A 27,429-nucleotide genomic window follows, 5' to 3' on the forward strand; every position below is an offset into this window, starting at 1 on the left:
ACATTTAGGGTGTATTTTACAGCATGCAAAGTACACTCACCTGGGTCGAGCATATAACATTTTGGTCTTTGCAAGTTGAACAGCACTCACCAATGCCAGAGGAGGAGGTTAATTATAGTAACGCCAAATGTTCATGATATTTGTTACTTGCTTTATTTATTTGCTCACACACGTGAAGAATATTGAAACAGTAAAGTTGTTTCGGTTCTTTTGCTCATTTCTAGAAGCTTGTACGCCTTACTTGTTTACAGACCATTCACCCGAGTTGCACTGCTGGTGTCAGTTAAAAGAAAACATTGAGGCCATTCAGCGTAACAACCTGCCGTTTTAGGCGTCCAGCGTAGGTCGTAATGAGCATTTACACAAGGCCCACTAGTGGACAAAACAATCGTGGATCTCGGCTCCACTGTTCTGTTACCTTCTGCTTTTCGCATAGCATGACTTCCGCATTTCGCGCCTTGACACGTGCTTTAGCACACAGTAAGTGGGGCCCACGGGTGTAATAAAGTTCTCCGTTAGTTTAAAAATAAGGCATGCACTAACCCCGACTGGCTGACTGCTTCCCTGTCAAGACGACAAAGCTTTAGGCTGATACTTTGTCTGTCTAAACCGGTAGCCTAATTGCAATGTTCATCGTCACCCTAGAGAGAGAGAAAAAGAGAGATAAAGTGAAAGAGGGGGAAGCAGAGACAGAGGGAAAGAGTATTCTTTATTGAGGCCGAAGAGGTCAGCCCCTCATAATGCTCGGCGTAGTATTCCAGATGGTTGAGGAACATGCAGTGAGGGTTAAATGCTAAAACAAATAATAATAACACAAATAAAAAACGAATGAAAACCATCACACCCACACACGGACACACATTTACCGAAAACAAAAATGACAAGAGAGGCAGTAACAATGTGGCGTGCACTTCAGAGTCTCTCCGGAAACGCCCAAGAGCTTTAAAACCACGCACAGCGGTGTCATTGGTAGCGGAGGGCCTAAAATGTCCTCCGGGCTGATGTTTTTCGCCCGCAGGGAACTTCGCCCAGTCATTCGCACCGAGGAGAAGAGTGCAATATGGGACAGAGAAGCGTGTGCAATGTTCGTAACACTTCAATGTTTTGAAGTGACGCTCGCTGGCGGCAATGAAAATTTTCGTAAGCTTCGATGCAACACCTACACTTGGCTGCCTTGCACAGAGAGGTTCCTTGACATTAAAAATTATTCAATTTGGTTTATTTTGTTAGTCTTTTTTCTTACGCCTTCGGTCAATACAATTTTTCAGCCTTTCGAGGTCATGAAAGAAAAAAAGGTGTGAACAAGAAAAAGGTGGTTACATTTTGTTTCTTGTTTGAAGTGTCTTCGCGCGAGTTTTACGACCCAGAACTTGGAAAATTTAGTTTTGGACGATTGGTATGATCTTTTTCAGTATGTCTTGGTTCATGGGCAAAAACAGATTCGACGATGTCTTTAAACACAAATATTGAGAAAGTTGAAAGAAAAGGTTAGAATAATTAGATAATTTGAAGAAAAATGGAGCGCCAAATACAACTGTATCTTATATATTCCTGGTTCATTTCCGAGAAAAAGATAATAGATTTTTGCTTTCGTAACAAAGCACCTTTCACCTAACATAAAATATGGTTAAAACTTGAAGCTTTCTGCCCTTAACCCTGACTCAAAGTCAAGGTCCAAAATCCCAAATGCTTCGATCATGTCGAAATGTCGAAATCGGACAAGCGTCGGCTTCATAACGCGACGGACTTTGGTTCGATTCCGAGTACGGAAGCGTTCTTTTTTCTTGACACGCTTGATGTGCCTTCATTTGTCATAAACGTTTTGTGAAACTCATTGTGCAAAGTTGGTTTTTCTGCAGTTCGTTTTGTTGACGGGACCGTCGCCATCAGCGAGGTATAGAAATCTTCGCTTTAAATTGTAATTGGCAGTCTTATCTTGGCTACTTGGCTTTATTCCCACTGCAACTATTTCGGTGACTGAACTTTCTTATGCATTCCTTAATAAAAGAGCAGATGTTAATATTTTAATAAGATTTTAATTTTAATGGGTCCAAAATCAGACATTGTAAACAAAAAATCTCAGACAAATGGCTAACAGCACAGACTATAGATACACTGAAAGTAATCTGGTATAAGAAACCATCGGTAAGTTTGGGTCTCAATAGTAAGAAACGATACGGCAACTGGAATGCGAAACGGGCCACACATATCCCTGACGTTGCGACAGTTTTTTAAACGAATCTTTTGTGTCCACACTAATGCTGTTATACGCCAATGCGCCCTGCAGGAAAGCCAACTTTCACTGACGTTGATGATGAATGATCGTGGGTAAAGTGAAAGAAAAAAACGCTTCCCGCGGCCGGAATCGAACCCGGGCCCCTCGCGTTATGAAGCCGGCGTCTGTTCAATTGTTCCATTGCGACATTTGTTTTCTTTATTACCTTTTTTTCGCACACAATACACGTCACGGATAGAATAAAACCACCAGTGGAACATCGGCTGACGGAAAAACTTAAAATAAACATCAAACGTACACAGTTCTTCTCGTGCAGGTAGCCAATCCATATCGGGCGTCCGCAACTTGTGCACTTCAAATGGAAAACTGATACCCTGTGCGAAGTATTTGCTCACAGTGGGGACGTGCGGGTCAGCGTGTCGCACCGCCATCCTCGACCTCCAAATGGCATGCAATCCTAGAGCCATATTGAGGTCATACGGCACACTGTTGCCACTAAGTACGCAAAGAAATCGTATGCCTTTGGGGGGAAACGGGCAGGTCTATCTTTAAGGTCCTTTGTAACACACCCCAGAGAAAGATGGCGCCCCAGCACTCCGCAAAAAACGTGCTCAACAGTTTCTGGTTTGTTATACAAAGTGCACGTTTTAGGACCAGCGACAAACAAGCCTTTATCCTGCATCCACGTCTTAACGGGAAGTGTACCGGTGTGTAGCCCAAAGAAAAAAATTTTCACGGATGCTGGGACGGCCATCTTTTTGTTCCATTGCGACAGGGTGGAAGCGCACTCCAAGCAGCAGGTACCGATATTTCTTCTTTTTTAAGATACCAACGGGGTTATATGCCAGCTTGACGTTAGTAGCGCCATCATTTCCCATTCGCTATAACTTGAGACTATACGGCGTTGCCCCAACAGATGTCGCGTGAGCAGTGCGAATGCGGTTATGTGCCACCAGGCGTTGGGACTAACGTTATGCTTGACGTATAGCATTGTCGACCAGCCGACGCAGCATGAATTAGAACGCGCATAACCTTGTTCCACGCGTCGTAAGGCGTAGCGCTGCACCTACGTAAACTATACCAGAGATATGGGCCTAACGGGGGCGATAGGCCAGGCTCCCGGTCGTACTAATGGAGAGCATTAGAAACAAATCCCCTACGATATATACGGGAGGTCGTGAAGCTTTCTAAAATCGAGACCAACATAAAACGAACCAACCGCGAGGCGAGCGGACACTTTTTTTATTATCATCACTATGGTGGTCGTTCTAGTCAGGCGGAGAGGTGCATTTTCCGTCTAATTTTGCACAGTCATGAACTCCTCTCCAAATCCAAACTGCTTCAGAGGGACCTGAAATCGCGCAACCGATTGACGTCGGCTTCATAATGCGAGGTACCCTGGTTGGATTCTGAATACGGGAAGCGTTTAATTTTTTCTTTACTTCAGCCACGATCATCATCATCGTCATCGTCCGAGAAAGTTGGATTTCCTGCAGTGCGTTTTGGGTGGAGGACAGGCAAGGTCTGTGAGTGGCTAAAAACTTCGCTTGAAAAGACGCTTAGATAATAAGACAATTGCGGTAATAAAAAAACACGTTCAGCAAGTGGACACTGGTACTTTCGCATTGAGCATATCAGGGGAATAATGCATAGGAGTACTCTTAATTGTCTGAGCATGCTTGAATGTCATAGACCTATGGGTCACACGTTACTGAAACTAACAATAACATTAATAACTCTAGGGGTAGAAATGTCAGTTGCGCACTTACTATAGTTTTAAAGGAGCCAGGCCAAGATAACGCGAAGTGAGCAATTGTCGAAGTTTCAGGTGGTATAATCAAAGTGTTACAACAGAGTTTCACCTCACACAAGAATTCCGAGTAAGTGCACATGACGCCAAGCTGTTCAGAAATTATCGGTAGGTCTGCGACACTCAAACGATGAGTAGTTGTGTTGTTAAAGTCTGCCCTCTTTTAAAGGAACGATTTCAAATTGACTGGAACTATATTGACATTGGGGCTTTTAACTCTCTGTTGTTTTTGGTAGCGGTATTAGCTGATTCCTGTGTTTAAAATACCCAAAACGAAATTCAAAGGCTGGAAATGAAAAAAAAGAGGCCTGAATGGGAGGTCAACCTAAGTTTCACTCTAACAGAACAAAAGCAAGGCATCAGCTGTTCCATTGCATAGCTACGAAGGAGCAGCTAGGAATCGAATATCAGACGGAAAAAATAGAAAAAAAGAAAAGAGCAGGCAAGAAACATAATCGCCCATGTGAAATAGATTTAACGCAGACTAACAGCACGTTCGGCAGAATTATGAAAAGTAACCACAATCCCTTTAAACCGATAGCTGTCTACACGAGATGCATCTTTGTTGTTCAGAAACCACTATTTTATTACCATGAGTAACTTATTAAGTTTGCAGAAAGATATAACTGCAGTAGAAAAATTGAGACCCCCCCCCCCCCCTCACTTACGGGCATAAGATGCCCCGAACGTTTCTCCGTATCATGAAGCAGACAATACCTACCCTGTTTTAATGTGTCGATGCGAGCTAGTTGGTACTTCATCATGGGAACAGGTTAAGCGCCAGGCACAACTGGAGGAAGTAAAACAGACAGGAAAGGGGCGCTCCTGTCTGTTTTACTTCCTCCAGTAAAACAGACAGGAGCCCCTTTCCTGTCTGTTTTACTTCCTCCAGTTGTGCCTGGCGCTTAACCTGTTCTCATGATGAACCACCCTGTATAAATGGGATTTCGTCGTTTTCCACTCCTTTCTTTATTTCGCCCCGGTTCCACGAATGGCCTGCAGCAACCTTACTCTTAACACCGACTTAACCTGCGTTAGTTCTTCACCCGTTGCTACGCTGTCGTCGTTATTGGAGTTGCAACTGCCCTTACACATTCTTCCAGGTCGTTTAGCATGCCAGATTCAGTAATGCATGCACACCCCATTAAACGTTCGCTAGAACACGGAAGCTTCACCCGCGAGTTGAAGTGCTAGAAAAAACTCCGTCTCCGTGCGGTGGTGGTTCCGCATTCTTAGTCGATGCTTGGCGAATACTCGTTAAATCCCCGAACGCTGCGAACATGCATTTGTTGTTTCTGCCTTCGTAATTTCAAATATGTTGCATTGTAAACCAAGCATCGCGCGAGGGATTATTTTAACTAACACTAACAACCTCTTGAATTCCCTGGCGGGGATAGAAAATGCTGTACTCTTAATAACTTTTGCAATTTTAGAATTCAGGACATACCCTCCTATGCTTTCCAGGCATTTGGAGCAAGGTTTTCTATTATTTGTCACCTTTTTGCGACCATAAGGAAGGCAATTTCTCGCTCACTATTCTCTCGATACTCTCTTATTCTTCTTTTTCTGACATAGTTCACGCGTCCAAGCGGTGATCCATTTTCTGGGGGGGAACGTTAAGAATGCACGCTTCGTAGCGTGGTGCCTTGCTACGCTCATAATTCGTTCAGGGTAATTATGGTTTCAAGAAAGGAAGACACTTAATTTCGCTTTCCCAAACTGATGTCCCGCCATGGTGCCTTCTCCTTGGGTTTCACCGTTTTCTTTCTTTTGGTCTTTTAAACTTAAATATATCTTTCCAGTTCACTGCTACTCCCTTAAGATGTTTTGCTTCTTTTTGAAAAACAAAAATTTTGATTGCCAAAGTGAGGGCCGCGGAACATTCGCCATTAATTACGGTGCTTCAGTCCTTGTAAAGCGCAGGCGACATTTGTTTCACACTTCATTGTAGTTGCACGTCTTTGGCGTTAAAGCACTCCGCTCGAATTCTTGAAAGGGTCTTGCTCCTTGATTATCAATCTGAGTTGGTGCGCAAGTACCCTGTGGTTTTGCCGAAGCCGTGAAGAAAATCACCTAATTAGGAAGTCAGCGGTGCGCATTGACGTGAGCGACTTTTCCGAAGGGCAGATGAACGTGGGAAAACGAATTGCAGCAGATTCTGACTATCCGGCTGATTAGACTTCCGAGAAAGAAATTGTGTTACCCTGGTTAAAAAAAAATAACGAAGAAAATCCTACAGCGTTCGCTTGTTCGCACCACGATTCTGCAGAAAACACACCATGACACAAAATTCACCACCAGAAACTTTCATCGTACGCATTAAACGCGATAGCCTTTCTTTGTGTACATGAACCCGGAAGTTTCAGACTGTCTTTTTTTTATGTTGCTGCACACTCGTCGACGTCTCAGCCTGACACCCTAGCTCAGCGCTGCAGACAGTGGTAGAGTGGCGTCCGACGACATTCGAATATTTAGGACTAGGCTAGCACTGCCCGAATCGTCTGTAGTTGTACTGTCGGAGTTCGGTCTTAGCTTCTTGTTGCCGAACACCGTGCTTCGACACCGGATCTTGCCTCGGTTGTTTTTTTTTTCGCCTTTAAATTGAACTGTAAGTTTCATTACTTAGGTTACTTTTTGGTGTTTTACATGATTGCTTTGTGTTCGTTAGGTCATGTTATGTTCGTTTAGGTTAGGTTACCTTGCTTTAATTTATGTCGAGCTATGTCGTGTCAATAGTAGCATTTTTTTCTAAAATGCAGGTGGGTGTGCATATAACACATTGCTTATAGTAACGTTGGACGGTGCACTAGACACAGCCTTGGCTGAACCAGTCCGATTCTTTCCTTCTTGTTCTGCTGCAAATGATGATGATAATGATGTCCTCAATATTTTTGACGCGTACCCACAAGGGGGGTTAGCAACGTGTAATTCCCTTTTTGTACAGTGATAGGACTTTAAACAACTAATCTTTCAGAAAAGAAAGAGGCCGTAAAATGAAAGTTCGCTGATTAAAACCACAGTTACCCACTAGTTATGTACCAATGTTTATTCTCTCTCTTCTTCTTTTTCTTATTGTTTTTGTTGTTGTTCTTGTTCTTCTTCTTCTTCACCTTTTCTTCACGAAAACCTGAATCGCTATGCATAGTAACTGAGTCAGCCGTAAGGTTGGCTGTTTACGCACGGTATGTGGGAAAAAAAGGGGACGCACGGAATGCATCGGGGGCGATTGCAGGCGGCTCTTATTTGAGGGGCTCGTACGCAGAGAGGGGGATTGACAATCGCTTTGAAGTTATTATTTAGTTAAGTAATAAAATAATTAATATTGGAGAAAGAAACTAAAAGTAACCAGATTCACTTCTTCGAATTGATGAAAACACTGTTTCAACTAATTAACCTACCAATTACCGGAATGAAACGGTGAAGACAAAAGCAACATTTGTCCCCTGTGTTTTCGAAGAGCTGGCACCTAATTAAATAACAAAAGCCTGATCAGGGCTAGTTGGTGGAACATACTGAATAAATTTGAGGCGTAAACAACGGGGACCAGAAGAAACATGTTGACACAGACAAGGCCCCACTTCCAGCCAAACTTTATTAGTGAAAACCCCGAGGTTGAATACGCTGTTCTGACGTCATGAAAACGTCACGCCAAAATTTTAACGACAGTTTTAGAAAAAATTTGAATGCAAACCGAAGGAAGGTGACATAAAAAAGAAAATAGAAAAAAAAAGAAACTTCATGTTATCCCGTATTGGCACAGGATCTCGCATAAACTCAAAAAAGTTTCTCAAAGGTACGATGTCAATGTGGTGTTCAGCGCGCCCTGCAAATTGGAGAAGGTTTGCCCTATGATGACCCAAGGAAGCGGCAATCGTGCTCCAAGAAGCACGGCGAATTATGCACAGAGTGCACCATGGGAGTTGTCTACGAGATTTTCATGAGTTGTAACAAACGTTATATTGGCCAAACAGGCAGACGTTTCAACGACAGAGCGCGCGAGCACTGTTGGGCAGTGAAGAACAGCGCCGGGGGCCCCATGGTTGAGCACTGCAAAAGGTACACTTTGCAGGGTACAAACTGCACTCCGCTGTTCAAACAGGCCACGTTTTTAAAATGGGTCAGAGATAGGCAAGAAAGAGAGATTGTGGAGGCGTACTTCATTCACAATGCGGGAAACAAGTGCATCTGTACACCGTCCGTCGAGTTATCACTGAAAGAACTCGAGTTCTTAGATGGACACGTGTAGGTTTGCCCACGTTGTTGGTATGACGTTTTCATGACGTCAGAACAGTGTATTTAACCTAGGGTTTTTCACTAATAAAGTTTAATTGGAAGTGGCGCCTTGTCTGTGCCTGCGTGTTTCTTCTGGACCCCGTTGTTTAGCGCCTCATATTTATTGAGAAATAAATAGGCACAGCAGTTGTTAGCTCAAGACCGGGGCGTTTAAATGGCATGGTGAGATCATTTTTTTCTTTTATCTGATAGGATATCAAGGAAACCTACAAACGCATTTTTCCTCCTCCCGTTCCTCGCGTGCACTTCCGTGCCACCCGAGGCACTCCATGGCGTGTGCAATTACTCTTGATGGCGCCCCTGATGACAATGCCACTCATCGCACTAATCATTGTTCCTAATAACACATTTTGTGACGCAGAAGCGGGAGGCATATAAATAAATGGGTACCTGATGCAAAGGCTTATTTACAGGAGATTGACGGGGTGGTACGGTAACCGGTGCATCAATAGAAGAGCAGTGGTTTGAGGGTATGTAACCTCGTCGTCCTCTTCTTCTCCGTTGAGCCAATACGGCGGACCGTCGGGGTGTAGCTGTTTTACAGGTGGGCGTGTAATATACCCTACGTCTTAGACAAATCCCTCAACGCAAGTCAGCTTGGCGTGCGTGCCTGAAAACGCTTTTGTCTTGCAAGGGCCACCAGGGGAAGTGTGGCGTAAAAGTACGGCAGTACGTACCTGATACGATGAATAGTAACAAACGGGACTAGGTAGTGTGCCAGAAACTTCTTGCACAATATAAATAAATTCCTATGGGGACAAAAAAATTGTTTAATATCTTTTATACAAAAAATCAGGCACCTTGCACAATGGTGCAAGCCTGATGTCACAACAGAGCTGTGTTCCTTTCGCTAAGCTGAACTCGCAGAGCACCTGATGAATGGCTGCGAACCATTTGCCCTTACTCGTCAGTATAAGACCAAATCAGACGCAAAATAAAGTATATAAGCGCTTTATTTGTTCAGTGCCCTCTTAAGTCTTCATATATTTCATCGCCCGCCGCCGCACAGTCTTCGTCGAATAATCCCTCACCTTTGAAGACCTGCAGTACTACTTCGTCTAGTTCTTCTGGGTTATTGCATTCTCGCCCGTCAGTGTGGTGGGCTTTCTGATAAGCCGCCTTTTCTAGGGCGTCCGGATCTTCTTTGGTGGCACCATCCCCTATGTACGTACAACAGAGTCGGAGGAAGTCGGCCGCCGCTGCCACCATGGCGTCCGAGTTTTATGAGCGCAGGTAGTCGCCCTTAGCAACGCATAGTGAGTGACGTCATGAGCACACGACAGTCGTTCTGTCAGCGACGATGTTTTCTCAATCGGTTGTGATTATATGTTATTTATTCATTGAAATGCTTAAGTATTCAATTTGCAGTTTTGTGTAGCGGACCCAAAACCTCGCCTTACGCCCATTCCTGGCCAATCCCCCGTGCGGTTACCCCCCACCGGGCGCTTTCACGAGACTCACACTCACGTGCTCTCAACATGCTCTGTTTATTCTGTTTATTGACGCCGCAACGAAGAGCTTAAACAGCTCTGCTATTGAAAGATGGGCTGGGTGAGGAATGGAATGCGTGCTTTGAAGCAGGAACAAATATAAACAGCAGATATATTTTGAAACAAAACATATGCTGCTGCTCTCTGCAGAATGACAGAAGTCAAAGCGTTTACATTATTCCTGTCATTTGCCGTTCCACGCTCAGTCATTCCCTTAAACAATGTTTTCGATTGAATGAGTTGCCGTCAGCAGAGGCTCCTGATTGTAAAATAATGACCCTGCAACGACATTGCAGTCGTTGTCGAGCTTTTGTTTTGTGGCTTTGACGTTCAAACCTTGGCCGTTCTTACCGATAAGCAACGTTACTTCAATCGACAAATGACTGCCGATATGAGCGTAGAGTAACTCGACTGCCTCGCTTTATCGCAATCAGCGGACAATGCAAATTTTTTTACATTTTTCCTTGAGTTTTGGGGGAATTGTGGCTTTGTTGGGAGGAGAGCCATTCGGGGGTACGAAATAAAACAGAAAACAGTAGAAACTTTTAAACTACATGGTCATCTCTGGATCGTATTTCGCAATAGTAAAGTTTTTTTTTTCTTTTTGAAAGTTACTACTGCACCTGGTGAGAAACTTTGGACGCGTATCTGCGCACTTCGCCGCAAATGTCGTCGAAATCTGATAGTGTTCTGCCGCCCCTCCCTCGTAAATGCATCTCTTATTTCTTCCGCGCACCTCTCATGCCCTTCTCCTCATTTTGGATCCTCCCATAATCAACAATGGAAAAGTTTGGAAGAGTGAATTTATTTTCCCGCGTTTTAGTGCTCGCTCCATCTACTGGAACCTTTTGATACTGTTTAACTGGGAACACTGCCACGAGGTCCATGCTCGCGCGAGCGCTTTTTTGTATTTTCGGGTCAAATATTTTTCGACGCGTATTTTTATTTGCCATCGCAAGTATCAAGTACACATTTATTTTCAATTAAAAGAACACTTAGAGTACCAGCTATTTCTGGTTCAAGTAGCCCAAGAAAAACTATCGCTTTAAAAATACATGTCGCACCCATGTACGGCCCAACTTAGTCTCGAATACTCTCGAAGTATTACTTACCTTGTATAAGTCGTTAGCACTTCTTAGATTAGTACTCATTGTGATAGCTTGCGCATGTTGCCAGGCGGTAAGTCTAAAGGCCGTAGCAACAAAGACGTAAAAATGAGTAGCAATCTTAGTTTTGTATGCAACGGGACTAATATATGCGCACTAGATAAAAAGGAGCACCTTATTGCATAGTTAAAGGAGTACTGACTCCAAATTTTGACGCCTAAAAAATGATATAATTGGCTTCAGTAGTTTGTACAGACGCCTCACAGAAATTTTTGCAGCAATCCGAGGCCGTAGTCACATCTAAAATCGAGTTTGATTGTCCCGGCCTTGAGCTTCCACAAATCGGCAGCACTAGCGAAATCGCTTTCGGCCGGACGAAACATCGGCCCGATGTCAGCCCGCGTGTCTGGCCGGTTCAGGGTGACGTCATATAGTCGTTTTCGGAACAGGAAACGATATCCTGCGCTGCTGTTGTCGGTGGAATTCGTTTGGGCAGGTGACGTGGGTGTAGCTGTGTGAGCAATGCTTGTAAACTTTGCGCACTTTGCGTGTTCGACGTACGTCTTTGCTCTTCAGTTCGTGGCCGGCGCATAGTGTTGCCTTGCACTGGTGCCGAAAACTGCGCGGTGCCGGCACCGCGCGGTGCCCGATATCGACGCGCACCGCACCGCGGCGACGCGGCGGTGCGCGTCGTCGAGCTCGCCCAAGTTGTGCTATGGCAAGCTCGCAGAATGCGAAGTACTGCTCGTGGAAGCTTCTCCGAGCAAATCGACGACGAGGCCAAGATGCATTATTTTCCACGCGACGATATTCAGTGCTAAACGTGGACTCAGTTCGTGCGCGGCGGCTGACGCAAGAACTGTCGCCCAAGCCAGCGGGCTCGGCGTTTCTCGGTTCAGCTTGGGTGTTGGGAACTTTAGGCTTAGAATCGTGGCGGATATTTGGTCGCCGGTATCTGTACAACTGCGAATGGCCATGCCTTACACAACTTTTCAATCTACTATCATCCCCTTTTTTCGCATATAGAGCTTTATTTTGGTGATAATTCCCGTTTCAGCGATCGGTGCTCAAGACATCTGCCCTTGGCCTATTTTGATTCTAGCGCGCAGGTGGCGGCATCGTTCGGCCGCTTGCCGCACCGCGGTGCCGGCAGTGCTTAATGTCCCTGAAATAATTTTAGCGACCTTAGGCAGTGCTGGGTCAGAGCGCCGAACCTCCGCCGCCGGTCAGCGTAGGCTTACCAAGGCGGCATATATCTGAACGCCGCTTTTAAATTCAGCGCTGATAACAACGCCTAGCACAAATTTTCACCACACTAACATCTACTTTCTCGCATGTGGAACTTCTTTTTCAAGATCAGATTGATTATAAGAGTGGCGACAAGCTGTTGCTATCATGGTCTGCGCCGGTTCGAGGCGCAGTGATATTAAAACAACGGACGACGGCGAAGACATCGCCGGCCTAATCGCCAGGCCAAATAAATGTGTTCAGTCTGTCGGGTGGCAGCGACTCATCCGAGTCTGACGATTCAGACTACATGTCGACTCCGGGGGCGAGTGCGGACCATGTGCAATCGTAGCAGACGATGCGGCGAACGTCCCTGACATCACGAGGGAGACCGTGACGTAAGGCTGACCCGCTTGCATACTGGCCTTCGACGGCCATTATCCCGCGCGGAGACCGAATTTGAAACTGGTTGCAATAAACGTGCTATAATTCATTCTATGCTGGCGGCTGACCGCTTTCGGTTCGATTTTCGTAATTACTGGGCCAATAGGTATTCTTTTCAGCATAAAACCTGAAAGCGAGAAATTTCGTGTCAGTACTCCTTTAAGCTCTTAACGATTAGCTACTAGAAGAAAGTTACACCCATTTAGATTACAAACAACTTTACAAATTTGTATGTTATTTGCTTCGCTACGACGGCGAGGAGCTGGAACAAAAACTGGACTGCTCTACCCTTATCATTTAACCAAACTTTAGGTTTCAATTTGAACCAACTAAGTATTCGGCTCCCAGATTAAAACGTGTGCCAATATTCGTTGTTCGGAATCCAGCGATCACGTCAGACCTCAATACTTGTGAGTTACTTTGTTATGCCCTCGTGTTTACGAAATAACGGCCTTCAACTAACCATCATTTCAAATCTTCGGCAATCTTGATGCCATGAAAGAAAGAAAAATCAGCCGCATTGATATATGACATAATGGTTATACATGGTCTTGTAGCGTTGAACAAAGTAGAATATAAGCTCTCAGCAAAAGAAGATAGCTGACAAAAAGATAAGAATTGGTACAGAAAAAAGTGCCACTAGTCTCCCTAGTGTGTATGTCCTTCAGTGGAGTCTTGTGTAAGTTTGGTACTTGAGACCTAATTTCCCTTGACATTTATTAAGAGTTCCCTGCAGTTTTCTCGAGTCCAGAAGATACCCAGAAGTCCCAAGGATATAAAGACACAGAAATAAACTTTTATATACTCAAAAACAGCATATAGTGCTACAAGACTTTGGCGTTCTAAATATCTTTTTTGGTGCCGTATGAAAGAATAACGACCTGAGTTATCTTTCCACAAAAGGAAGGCGAAAGAACACTCCGCTCTGCCATGGCCGATGACAGCGAGATGCACCCGGATGACGGAGCCGAACGTGACTCTCCTAGAAAATGGCGCCTGTCTACAACAGCAGCCGTGGTCAACCAAAATTTCTATCAGTATGACACTCTGATTTCTTGCTGCAGAACTTCTTGCAAGAGGGCCGCAGTTGAAAAGAGACGAACTGATTTATTTCTGGGTTTGTCTCAGTAGTTATTGTTTTGTTCGCTTAGTTTCCATTCAAGGTAGCCTCTCGTTTGAGGCCTTCTGTTTCTCTTTTACCCCGTATGTTTCCAACGTTGACGATGCGGGACACGACAGGCACACGCGATGCACTGCCCTTCAAGACGAACGTAATCTGATGAGAAATCGTGTCCACGAGACCTCCTCATGAAATGCCCTGCTGTGTTCGCTTTTGCATGGATGACACCCGCTGTGCCAGGGATGACAGCATTCTTTCTTTTCTGGCACTCGACTCCTTGGTACTGCTCGTTTGCGGTTTCGGCGCTGACGAAACTCCGCGCCATGATGTCAGGCGTACTCAGTCTCAGCTCAGCTGAATGAAGAAAAAAAAAGCGTCTCATACATGATATCACGTCTTAACCACTCGCGAACTTCTTTGCTGAGTTGACATTTGGCGACAAACCTGGAACTTAAAAAACGCTTGCCTCAGACTCTGTGGCCAACGTGTTTCGGCAGCTCGCACCAGCTCTTCGGGAAATCTGCGGGCCTAATGACGCCTGACGACGTGTCCAGATGGTTTCCAAAAGGGAACGTCCATCCGGGGTACGCTGGCCGCAATTTCCTGCCGCCATTCGCCAACGAGTTCCGTAAGCCTGCTGTTTGCTGGAGGGCAACAAATAAGCTGAGGTTTTGTATGTGACTTCGTTCCAAAACTTTTGGCCACCCTGAACTATTACAAGGAAAGCGCTGATGGAGGCTGTTTCACAACGCGTTGATCTTGCTGTATGCACTTGGTGTTTTATATGTTTGTTTCCGGAGATTGATGGGTGTAGTTTTATGCTCACAATCTTTCCCTCGAAAACGTGTCATTTCGTCTTCCTTAAAACAAAAAGATTATTTTTCGAATGGAACTTGAAACAGTGTCTCTCTAGTGCACATTACGCAAAGCTTAATTTAGTGCACAGCTGGGACACGCGCTAAATGTGTGCGACATGTAGCCAACTAACATTTACCTGAAATGAGCGCGGTAGCCATGAAGCACAAGATGGGCAGTTCGCGAATGACTAATGATTTTTGTACCAATAATTAGGTCGAGGTTACAATTGCCGATATCTGCATCTGTTCTTCTGGTGAAGGCGCAAATAAACACAACAAAATCAGCCGGAATTCAGAGAACTGTGCCCTAATTGGTAGAATTCTTATGCCACTTGTCTGGAGAGTGAGTTCTTTACCCACAAATACGCCTATGGCTAGCTAGAGACGTTGTATTATTTTGTTCTTTTTACGTCACTTTTGTTTCGTTTCCCCAATGATGTAAATTTATGCCATTATAGCCATGAACGGCCTTTACTTCGCTAATTCTTTGGGCTTTTCCCAAAATGCAAGGCATGCTGCAGGGTTGATCCGTTTACGCTATTTTTTATTCGTATTTCCTATGTTCTTTTGCGGAATTTTTTGGTTTATTCATCGGTTGTGGATGAGGTATAAGATATACATATTTTTTTTATTTTGCCATGCCATTTTCGTTAACATTTATTTTCTTCCAATTTTCTTAATTTTCGGTTGTTCAAAATTTTGACCGGCCGATCATCTCCATTATCGCTATTACAACGAATAAAAGTTGAACTCCCGAGATGCAGTAATCCCTCGTTATAACGAAGTCAGGGGGACAGCGAGAAATTCCGTTATAAGCGGTATTTCGATATAACCGACCACTCAAGAAATGCTAAAGCATTCGAGCTTTAACTGCGCCGCAGCTGAGAGGAATCAAACCCTAATGTATTCAGTGAAGCAAAACTTAAATCAGGGGCAAAAAAGGCAGTCAGCTTTGGCTCTTTCAAGTTCTTGCCGGGCGCGAGCAATCCCTGCTACACTTCGGGCAAGCATTGCATGATGCTGTGGTCGCCGCACATAAAAGTAGTAGTGGTAGCGGCCGCTTTTATGGAGGTGGGGGGGGGGGGGGGGCGTGCGGGCGTCACGGACCGCTACGAGAGTTTTCAGATGGAAATCGCCGCAAACGCCGAGGCTCGAGTATATCGTGAGGTTGTGTTTATTAGCTTAAAAATAGTCGGTTAACAGCTCATTGTGGGTACACAGCGCAATCATTAAAACTGACCGGTTTTGCACTAGGGGCTTTGCATGATCACTGGGCAATTTTGTTCCCAAGCTTTGCAGCCGTGAAGCTGGCAACAAAACAGTTTTTTTGGCGCCCCGTTGTCGACAACACTGATAATTCTACTGTTCGAGTGTCGGTGCTCGTGCACTGTTGCGTCCACGCCATTCACCAATGTCTAGCAGCGAAATTCAATCGCGCTACCACACATTTGGACCGTTTGTCTAGAGTTGGATGGCACGAATCGAGCATGACCGGCTCGAGAAAATCGCCGGGGAAACACCAGCTTGCGTTGACCCGCCATGTTGTCAGCCTGACTAGGTCGCCGCGGCGCGGCGACGCCTCCGCTCGCCACTTCTCTCTAAGCGGGTCAGGTTCTTCGTGTGCTTCGATTAATGCGGCCTAAAATGCATGCGTTTGGGTTGGGACCAGAATAAATTTCGAATAAAGCGTTATTTCGAGTAAAGCAATTTCGTTATAACGAGGGATTACTTATCTGCATTTTTGTAGAAATGCAGCGCGTTCCGCGATTGTTGACTCTTTCTCTATGTTTATTGGTATTTCCGCAGTTCTTTTGCGGTCTTTTTTCTTTTATTCTTCGGTTTTTGGGGCGATGTATAAGATGCATATTTTTGTTTTTGTGAGGTCTTTATTGTAAAATTCTTTTTTTCTATTTATTTTATTTTTGTGTTTCGAAATTGTAAACCACCAATCGTCTTCGTTTAAGCTATTACAACGATTAACGGTGCAACTTCCGCCATGTATGCCTTTTTGTGGTAATGCAGGGGGTTACGCATTTTTCCGCAGTTTGTTTATTTTTTATTCGTATTTGCACTGTTCTTTTGCGGACGTTTTTTGTTTTTTCTTCGGTTTGTGGGGCGATGTATAAGGTAGCATTTTTGTATTTTTTCAGAGGAATATTGTTACACTTTCCTTTTGCTTTTTCTCTTTTTTGTTTCAAAATTATGTCCAACCAATCATCTCCGTTTACGCTATTATAACAACCAAAGGTGCAACTTTCGCCAAATCTGCAATTTGTGGAAAAACAATGCGTTATTCGGTTCCGGATATGGGGTGATTGGGAAAGAGTGTTACGCGTTAATATTTGTCCAGATTTTAACGCACTTTAAGGGTTCCCATGTTGCTGAAATTATTTTGAAGCCCCCCAACTAATCAGCGCCTCGAAGCCAAAATGAAGCTTTGACATGGAGAACCCCGATCAGAAGATTTTGCTTTTAAAAGGAAAGATAAGCGGATTGAGTAGCGCCTTGTAGCTCTTGCGCGGAATCAGGTGTTTTCATTGTTGGCTGCGCACACCAACAAAACTTGAAAAGCTCGCGGATACGGCAAAAGTCCTACAATACACACACCCTCATTTACCAGCATTCCCGATAGAAACAGTTGATTATCGTTAGGTAAACTGCTCGCTTCAGTTCGGCCGAATTAGTCCACCACAGCTAGTCTCGTAACTTTCTTTACCATTTTAGATCAAGTTCTTAACGAGGCTCCTGATTCTGAGAAAGCAATCAACCAGCATTGACATGGGTGCAGCAGTACTGATACGTCTGCCTGCAGCGGGTTTTGAGACGATGTCACTACACTAATAAACAAGAGGTTGGCTGGTTCAATATTGGTGACAAAAAAGCGAGGTTTCTGCGTTTGCTGGAGACGAGCATTTGTAAGCAAGTACTCAAGCTTCGAACAAAGCCGTCGTATTGCTAGTGGTCTTAACATCGTCTCTCAGAGAAGCAACGGAATGATGTTCCTCGCTATTCTACACTGGCCGCAAAACTCCCTTTGAAATAGAAGGAAAAAGACCAGAGTTAACGCTGGTATTCAAAGTATATCCCCGACTTCGTCGATGACTTGTCCAGGGATTAAGTTCGTGCCTATTTTAGGAAATTGTCGCTGAAGCAGGTGCAGTTTCTTAGGATACAGCTATGACACTGCCTAGGTAAGTTCCAAGGTAGACACCGAAAAACAAACGAAGTGATTTCTCTAGTTAGGGCAGTCGACCGCAAAATTTAGGATGCACTCACCCGTTATCCCTTCTCACCTTATTCACCATGAAACCATGCAGAGAGTCTTCAATTTACGGATGCAGTGATGAAATTAGAGAGAGATTCACTCCCATTGAAAAAAAAACTACCAAGGAAAAAGCACCCAGTTCCGTAATAAAAAAATTCTATTACCCCGCGGCGGTTTCTCGAGTATTGGGAAGCATATACTAACTGGATCAATGGCAGGAGTACTCTGCATGAGTGGGTATTTGGCCTATTTCGACTACAATGTATGTGGGCCTTCATAATCTAGCTTCCGTCCCGTCCGGTACAAAAGTTGTATTAGTAACTATGAATACTATTCGGTTAGCCACTTACCCCGCTTGCTGAATAAAACGAGTGTTATTTGTATGGCGAGTGGTGTCTCATTCCAGGAAGCCAACTGCGCCCAACTGCTTCGCTTGAATGCGACCACAGAAGGCGGACGCCAACCATCGTGCGAATTTACGAATTCAATGGTAAGTTTTCAGGAACTTTCACTCTACCCTTTCCCCTTTGCCTTCCGCATTGGGATTAAGGGCTCCTACATTCGTAGTTTATAAACTTCTTTGCCTGAACTAGTGGTATACGTATTTCGAGAATGGACGCTGACGTCCACAGGCCTTCCCATTGATACGGATCTGGTTCTCTTACCGTCGCTCAGATGGGCCGCGATACATTGTGTTAAAAGTTTAAGGGGTAAGTACATTTAGCACACCACGTAGTGCGTTCCCGGATCGTTCACTGGTACTGAGCTGAGCGAAATACCTGCTGCAGAAGGTGCAGCATTTGAAATTGGGGAGGAAAGCCCTTCAACGCGCTCGCGTCAATTCGAAGGAAGCACAACAACAGTAAAAAAAAAGTTAAATAGAATAAGGTTTTCACGATGGATCTATAAGAACAACATTGAAACTGCGAAAATCTTCCCCAAAAGTATCCCCAGTGCTCTTCTTTTCCTTTTCTTTTCCCACAAACCACAACCGCCTCCAACAGCAAACACCCACAGCAACAGCTGACGCGTCTTGCATCGAACGCAGTTGTGTGGCGCAAGCGTCTCCTGCAGATGACACGACTGCTGCTTTCCGTACCCTCTGCCAAACACACTTTACACTGACGGTGACAAACACAGGTTCGTTGCTGTACTGCTTTTCAGGACACTACGTTACAGCGGACTTTTCGAACACCCGCCTCTATATCTACGACTTATGCGGCTACCTCGATTTCAGTCGACGTTCCTTTGTCGCCCTGGGAGTAGTCTTCAAAAAAGCTTAGTCATTCATCGCCATAATGCCCAACAGTGTCCGATGCGAAGAAAGCGGGTCTGAAGAGTGCAGTAATTCCCGAAAAGAAAAAAAAACTGGTGAAGCTTGGACCGAGTCGCGAAAAGCTTGAACCATAGCGAAGCTGGAGGATTTCTTTCTATGTAAACACTGAAGGACACATCACCACGCATTTTGACAAGTTAGAAATTCTTTATTTACACGTTCCGTTGTCACTTTGCACTGCGCCAGTAGTAGTCATCGTCATATGCATCCATATCACCGTGTTCCTCGCGCCAAGCATTAGATGTGATGTAGCGCTTGACTACAGCTTGGACGCAGCGGCGTGAGCATGCGCGGCGCACCCGTAAACGCATGCCTCGCGGCGACCGCCGATTGTCCAAGGCTTGCGCAGTGGCTTTAGCAAAAAAAAAAATACCGAAAACCCTGAGGAGCGCCACGCGTTGCATAGGCGAAAACTCTGAAGAGCACCGTGCGTTGGATAGCAACCAACAACGCCACAGCTGGCGCAACACTTCCTCCATGGAACTTCGAAGCGACTCCAGGAGCGCCGCAAAGGCATCGTACACGTAGGCGCCGCCGCTCCGCCCCAGCTGTCGTCAAGCGTTAACGCGCATGCAATGCTTTGCATGAGCAACAGTACGATATACCGCTGCATATGACGATTACAACTATTAGCCCACTCCAAAGCGACGACGGAACACATAAATAAACAATTTAAAACCTGTGCAAATGTGTGGTTACGTGTCCTTCAGTGCTCACGTAGAAAGAAGTCCTACAGCATCGCCATGGTTCAACCGTTGCGCAACGTGTTGAAAGCTTCGCCAGACTTTTGTTTTCTTCAGGCTACACTACACACTCTCGTGAATGTTACCAGTGGCTGAGACCTCAGTGCACTATCTGTTCCTTTTCGCCTGCCGTTCTTTCATTCCATAAACGCCGCTACATCAGTGAAAAATAGAGAACCGGGCACTCCACCTGATTAACCTCCTTGGTCATGTGTTCGTCGGTATCCCTGCAAATTCTTTTGGATAATCGTCCAGGCACGGTTTTTGGACGCGGAAAGTATACAATTTCTCATTTTGAGAAACAAATAGGCGTTATTAAGAAAATGTGCCCATTCTTTCCTCAAACCAAAGCAGATGAAACGATTGCGTCCGGACTATTTTCCCATCATTCCTATTCGTAGTGATCGTGCTGGAAAATTGTTAATGCCACAATATCACCTGAATATTACGGGTGTTTTTAAGGAACCGACACTGCATTACGCTGCTACCTCCAGCTTCTCTCTAACGTTTCCCTGCATACCATAAATATTCATAAAACGGTTTGCGATTCAAGCCCCATCCAAATTTCTTAACACTTTCTTTCGAATAAAAAAATACGGGCTGCCAAAGCCGCCGAAGCAATGTATGTGCTGTGCCAATCACTGTTAAGGATATTTTATTTTTGCTGGAGAGGAAAGCCTCTTACGATAACTTCCTAAGTGTAGAATACTTGGAAGAGCTCGTGCACGCCGGCCGGGAGAGGGGATGAAGCTAGAGAGAAAAAACACTGCAGCTATGCTAACCCTGACAGCAAGTCTTTTTCAGTAATGCTCATATCTCTAGTGAACATATAATCGCAGAACACTGAACGGTACTAAACATATATCTTGTTTCGCGGCAGTCTACTTCGCATCCATCAACATTTACAAAGGCGCTGTCAGCTTAAACTCTGCACCTTTCAAAGGCTCAGAGCGAGGAGTGATTACGGCTCGAAGGTATTGAGCGATGTTGACCCTGTGTGGGCAGACGAATTTTTGGGAATATTTTTATCCATCCCAAGATTCCAACGCTCGAAGATCAGAGTGATCAATCATGACTGTGGAAGAAAAGCTCTAAGGATTGACGTAGCACACGTAGTGCCAAGTAGAACTGGTTAAAACAGAAAGATAACAAATTGTTTATTATAAAAAAAACGTCTTGGGGTTATTCAAACGTCGCCTCCTGATGAATAATTCATGAATGCAGAATATATCTTAGCCAACGACCAAACGGTACATAGCCTGAAGGCAGTTTTGGAATGATTAATAGTTCACTTTTTAAATCTGAGAAACCCGTAGTTTAAGTGCTTGATATATATCAAAAATTACGAAACGTTTTCCTCAATGTTCAGGTCCCTACGCAGCTTCAGAAACTCTTCGTTTTATTGAAGAAGAAGTTAACGAACCCACGAACGAAAAACAGTAACTGCTGCACCAAACGAAAATGGCCGCTGCGTTACAGCTACTACAGCCACGGGAAAACTCACTCCTCACAGAATGCTGACGGTACCTAGCCTCAATGTCTGCGATGTCTGTAATTTAGGGCGTATAATCCGTAAATAACAAGTTCGTTGATTTGAGAGCGCTTTTATAAAGCGAAACTTTCTATACCTCACTGATGGCAGCCATCCCGTACCCAAAACACACTGTGGGAAAGGTAACTTCGTACACTAACTTTTCCTTAACGATAATCATGATATGCGAAGTCGCATTAAGCGCCTCAATCAAAAAACCCTTCGCGTGGTGGGATTGGAACGGGGGTCAGCCCATCAACGATCAAAGTCCACAAACCCATTTATGGTGGACTGCTCCCTCACGAATAAGCTTAGCGTTTGATTCATCGCTGTTGTTATACGAATGGGCCTTTCAATTTTCAAAGCGAAGCTCTTTTTTGAAGCGTGACCTTTTTTGTTAGCAGTTTTAAACGCAGAGATGTAGCCAGAGAGAGGAGGAAGTGATTTATTTATTTAATAAATAGTGGAGGCTTTACAAAGCCCAATCAGGAGTGGCAAGACAAGAAGAGGTACAAGTATACACACTTCAATGTATGTAAAACTAAAGCAAAGAAAACGTTCAGAGAAAAAAAAATAGTACGAATATCGAAACACAATAAAAAAATTACGTCACGCCAAAAAAGATACGACTCAAGGAAAAAATTAGACAATAAGAAGGACCAAGAATGCACCAATACAGCAACTTCACTTCGGGACAGCGGCACTTCGGTAGATACACCTCCACGTTTTCTACTTATGAAAGTGCATTTACGGGCAACAAATTACGTTCTTCAATGTTGCGAGGAAACAAACTTGGAAGTGTTAGCCCTGGCGAAAAATAGTGTAAAGAGTTTAGCTGCAACCTAAAGAGAAGCTGGCTACTCGAAACATTGGACTAATTAAAGGCTACAATGATTATCTTAATGAACCACAAGGTTAGAATAAGTACATTGAAAGAGCAGCGGTTGAAAGATCAACAACCTATACGCACATATACACAAACAATGCAAGATGTATTCAATACAATAGAAGTGTATGTTTCCACACTCATCCAGAGGAATGCGCACGCATTTAGTAGTGTTCGCACATATTCGTCACTTGAGAGAACTTTCTTAAGGCAAGGAATGCTTTTATTTGGTTACGTACATTGTCCCACGGTGCCAGCAGTTTCCTCAAAAATATGGGGGTCCGAGATAGCAGACTAAGCTTGCCACAATGTTTTCCGCTCGGTCGCACATAGAGGGCACTTAAGCGGGACATCGTGCTCGTCCTCAGTTTGGGATCCACAAGCACAGCATGTGTCCAGTGTTGTACACGTTCCTCTAAAATAGGAACGAAAGCTCGTTCCTCGTTCGTTTCCAATTTTGAAACGAGTTCCCGTTACAAGTTCCTTTATTACGAAAGAAACGCGTTGCAGTTCCACTTCGAAAATTGGAACGCGTCGTTACATTAACGTTACAATTGGGTTTTTAAATTAAAATGTAGTATTGGATAATCCTGGCTCGAAATTAAGTGAGAAATTTAAAACTCACCTCGAACTGCGTATATTATACGAATAATAACACCGCCGGCAGCAGATTATCTGGCGATTAAAATATTCAAAATAAACGCTCCTGGGCAATTTTTTTTTCAGGGAGCACCAGGGAAACCCCAGACGGGTCTAGGACATTTCGGTGCAGCATGTTTCAGTGCGAAAAGTTTGTTGTAGGGACATTTCGGTGTACGGACATATTGGTGTACGGGCGTTTTGGTGCACCGACATTTCGGTGTACGGACATTTTGGTGCGAAACTTTTCGGCGACCAAATTATCCTATGCTTGCCTGTTTGCGACAGCCGTTATATTTTATTTTCCGCTAAACGTGTGTTATGGACAGGAATCCGGAGCAGTGAATTTATTTTTTGATTGATGCCTTGTTTGATCTTTGCGAGGTATTTTTAGAAATTCTACATTTATGTATTTTTGTTTAATACTTCTTCCTGGGGACACCTGTTTGCAGCCGATTGAATTCTTTAGCACACGTTTTTTTTTTCATTTACGGCAGGTTGTATATTCATATTTGCTCTTTTTAGCTAAGACAATTAACTGGTGTTTACGAAGGTCTAACGCCTTTTTTGAATTTTTTTTATAATTACACATCCTCAAATTAAATAAATTACATGCACACTCTCAATATCCAAAACGTAACAAACATTAGCTAGCCCCCCTGAATGCAGAAAACCTTATGAAGGATATTACGTAGGTTGGGCTGCCTTGCTAAAATGAATTTGCGAACACTGGTCTAGGATAATATCGTGGAGGAAGAACGGCCCTTTTTGAAAACAGCCGTACCTTGTAATGTCCTAAATGCTGATTAAGCGCGTACGGGTTGTACATACAAATTCCACTCATCCTGTTCGGGAAAACCAACCTTCGTTTTCTGTTTACATGCCTACATTCACCACACTTTCTTAGTCCCAGCGGCCCCGCTCCCACCAGCCCCCGACTGCACGCTTGAATCTCGACCAGATTTTTTTTTTCAGTCATTTTATTTTTGGTTTCCCCTGAACATCCTACAGGCGTGGCGGAGTTCACGGTTTGCGAAGCGTCACCGCAGTGATATAAGAAAAAGCTTCACATTCACCATGAGCTCAAGAAACCTTTATAATGTGCAACAAAAAGCCACCCAAAAAGCTGCTGAGAACACAAGGGCCACTATCGTTTGCTGGCTACGCCCTTCCGCGCGTCGCGGTCATACCGACAGCGCCCCCACTCAAGGAATCGCTCTGTCTTCGCCTTCAGTCTCACCATTGGGAATTAACTCTTCAAGTCGCGCATATCGTGGACACCCCAGGCATACATCGCTTTATCCCATCATAAGGAGCAAAAAATTGAATACGCTAGTGTGACGAGAGTGGCAACAGTCGTCGTCAAGTTTGCGAAGTCCAGTTGACGCAAAGGTGACGCACAAGTGACACCCCTCTCTCTCTACCAAGGGGGTGGGTAGTCTGCGGGGCTCAGCCTTCCCCTCCCCAAAGTAACGCCACGGTAAGTGCGATCCCTGGTTGGTTAGTTTTAACTAGAACCGACAGCGACTGGAACGAAGAGAAGATTGATGGAGAAAAAAATTAAAACAAAATTCACACACGCTTAATCGACCTCGGTTTTGTGGTTTTTTTTTTCGGAAGTTTTGCTATGGGGGGGGGGAGCGGGGGCCGGATGGACTAAAAGCAGCAGGGTCTTGCACCGTTGGGTTAAGTGAAAGTAAAGCGCTTTGGTAACACTTAAATTTATAGGGTTGTTCACATGAATGTTAAAATAAACAAAAAGGTTGAACGGATGCAAATTAACAACGTTAACTTTGACCATCTACTACAGAAATTGGGTTTTACATGGCAATGCTCCGCCAAGGTTTAGCGTTTGTTTCCACGCACGGCGGCGAAAGCACAAGTCTCGAACGTAGAATCATATCAAGTCACGAAATTACAATATTAAAGCTGAAATGTTCAAAGAATGCCTGGGACATCCTGTGACTCAAAATGTTTGGGCCAAGACCTCTTGCACCAAAATGTTCGCGCACACAAATGTCCGCATCGAAACGTACTGCACCGAAATGTCCGACACCGAAATGTCCGTATCCGATCTTAGACTATCTTTCCCCGCCAATGAACAATTCTATCGGCCAGACACGCATCCTGGCCTCCCCAGGCAAACCATGAAAGGTGAAAAGCATTCTCGCGGCTACACTATTCACCAGTCGAACGCCGCGTAAGTCCAACCAGCATGAAAGCAAGCACAACTTGCAACCAGCTGCGTGGTTATTCTTCTCTCTTTGACCTTTGAGGAAGCACGTACGGCTGAAGGGCGGACAAACTGACCAGCTTACAGGAAGAGAAACGCAGTAGCGACCTGCGGATTTTTGTATTCCAGCCTTGGAATCAAAAACAGCCAAATCCTAGCGATCTAACGACAGGAACGCCGTTCCTGCCGTTCCTTCAAAAACCTAACGAGTTACCGTTACAGTTCCACCGGCCCTTAATGGAACGGTGGCGTTCCTCCGTTCCTCCAAAAAGGAACTAGTTCCAGGAACGCCGTTTCTTGTAACGCCGTCCTGTACAACACTGCATGTGTCATCAGAAAACGGGATACGGTAGGGGAATTTCTCGGTGTAGGCCACGTCGAGACGAAGGCCATGTAATAACGTGTCAACCCAATGACCGAGATGAAGCGGAAACGGGTATGCAACGGACGGGTCCACTTGAGATAACAGCGATCAACGGTATTTGTCGGTCAACCTGGTTGTTTCCAAAACAATATGTGCCCCATTGTTTAAAATAATTTTTCACATCACCGCTGTAAAAGGAATGGTGGCACACGTGGAATTCGAATGCGTGCGTGCTGCTAGTTGGTCAGCTCTTGAATTTCCACGCATTCCAATGTTCGCAGAAATACACTCAAACATTATTCACTAAGTTCTTCCTATTTCAGCTGCCATCTCATCATAGATGTTTCTTGCCAAGAGATTGTTGAGTGCAAGCTGAATTGTATTTTGGGTTTAAATAACTGTTTTTGAATCGGTGAATAAGTCCCATTTATTCGGTGATGTCATGTTAGCGATAAATGCGACTGCAATGTATATATACAGCATAAAGCTTTGCAGCCATCGACGACGTGGGGTGTGGGAGCTTGACCACCTGATAAATGTGGAGAATCGGCATTGTGAAAGCTAACGACGATGAGGTGGTTTTTGACGATTCATGGGTGTATATATACACATATTCAGAAGAATGGTCATGCACCTAATTCAGGGTCATCTCCATTGCTTCCACTGTGGATATCTACAATGGAAGCAATGCAGATGCAATGCAGATGATGATATGATTTTTGGGCATTCCGGGGATGTTAGGATTTGTGTCAATGTAGGGAACAGTCAATGGAGGCAACACAGTGCTGTGTTACCATTGATACACTAGGAGCAGGGACATAATATCACCAAAGATGGCCTCATGAACTTTTTACGCAGAGCGCTGTTGAAGGCTGGGAACCAAAAAGTTGCTACTCATGCTGCGTAGTGAGGCGCAGGTAATGGGGGCGCTGGCGAGAACCATGTTTTCCGACGCCGGCTTGGGAACTGCTCGGCAGAGACGGAGGCCTCTGTTTACCAATGCTTGCAGTCGCTGCTCATGACGATTTAAGACCCCATGAAGAACAGGCATAAACTATGCTAGGGCCAGACGGACAAGTGCAGCCTGTAGTCGAAACATAGAATCGGATGAGCAATCCCGTCGGATGCCTGCGAGGTAACGCAAAATGTAGACAACACGTGATGCCTTTTCCTGCAAATTGTCAATATTACGGCATCCTGTGCGCGATGTGTCAGTGTATATACCAAGGAACTTGTCGCATTTTCCTCGAGGGTCCTCCTGACCGCCCATGGTGAGCCGTAATCCACGCAGCTTCTTTCGCGTGAGAGCAAGAACAGCTGAGGAACACTTAGGCACATTATCCTTGAATGCACCCAGAACCCTGATTTGCCACCTCCACCCCTTCCCCGTTCCCCCGAGCAGTGGGAGACGCTGCTGTCCAGCTCCCTCTTTTGCGATCAGCTCCTGCTGGTTGAGAGAGCGGTAGCATCAAGGACAGCACATGGCTACCTGTAAGAAGGCTCCACTTCCACTAAGCTCTATCTGCCAAATAAAAAAAGTTTTCTCTCTCTCTCTCTCCATTCCTCGCGCACGTAGAAACTTCTCAATGCTGTCAATGCCGGCTTGGAGTTCAGCATGAATGTATACAAGTAACAAGTGCCGCTGCATCAAATGCAAATGTCATCAGCGTAGATGCTCACGTGCAGCTGGGGGGAAAAAACGCCGGCAACTTCGCCATTACAAAATTATTCAACAGTGGACTTGGCACGCTTCCCCGAGACACTCCGGATTCCACTGCATGATATTGGCAGTCTCCTTGACTGGTGCACATATACTCTTCTGTTCTTCAAAACTTTCTCGGTCCATCGA

The sequence above is a fragment of the Haemaphysalis longicornis genome, unplaced genomic scaffold (genome assembly GCF_048455015.1).
Source record: "Haemaphysalis longicornis isolate Haplotype H1 unplaced genomic scaffold, Haemaphysalis longicornis Haplotype H1 scaffold_12, whole genome shotgun sequence".
Lineage (NCBI taxonomy): Eukaryota > Metazoa > Arthropoda > Arachnida > Ixodida > Ixodidae > Haemaphysalis > Haemaphysalis longicornis.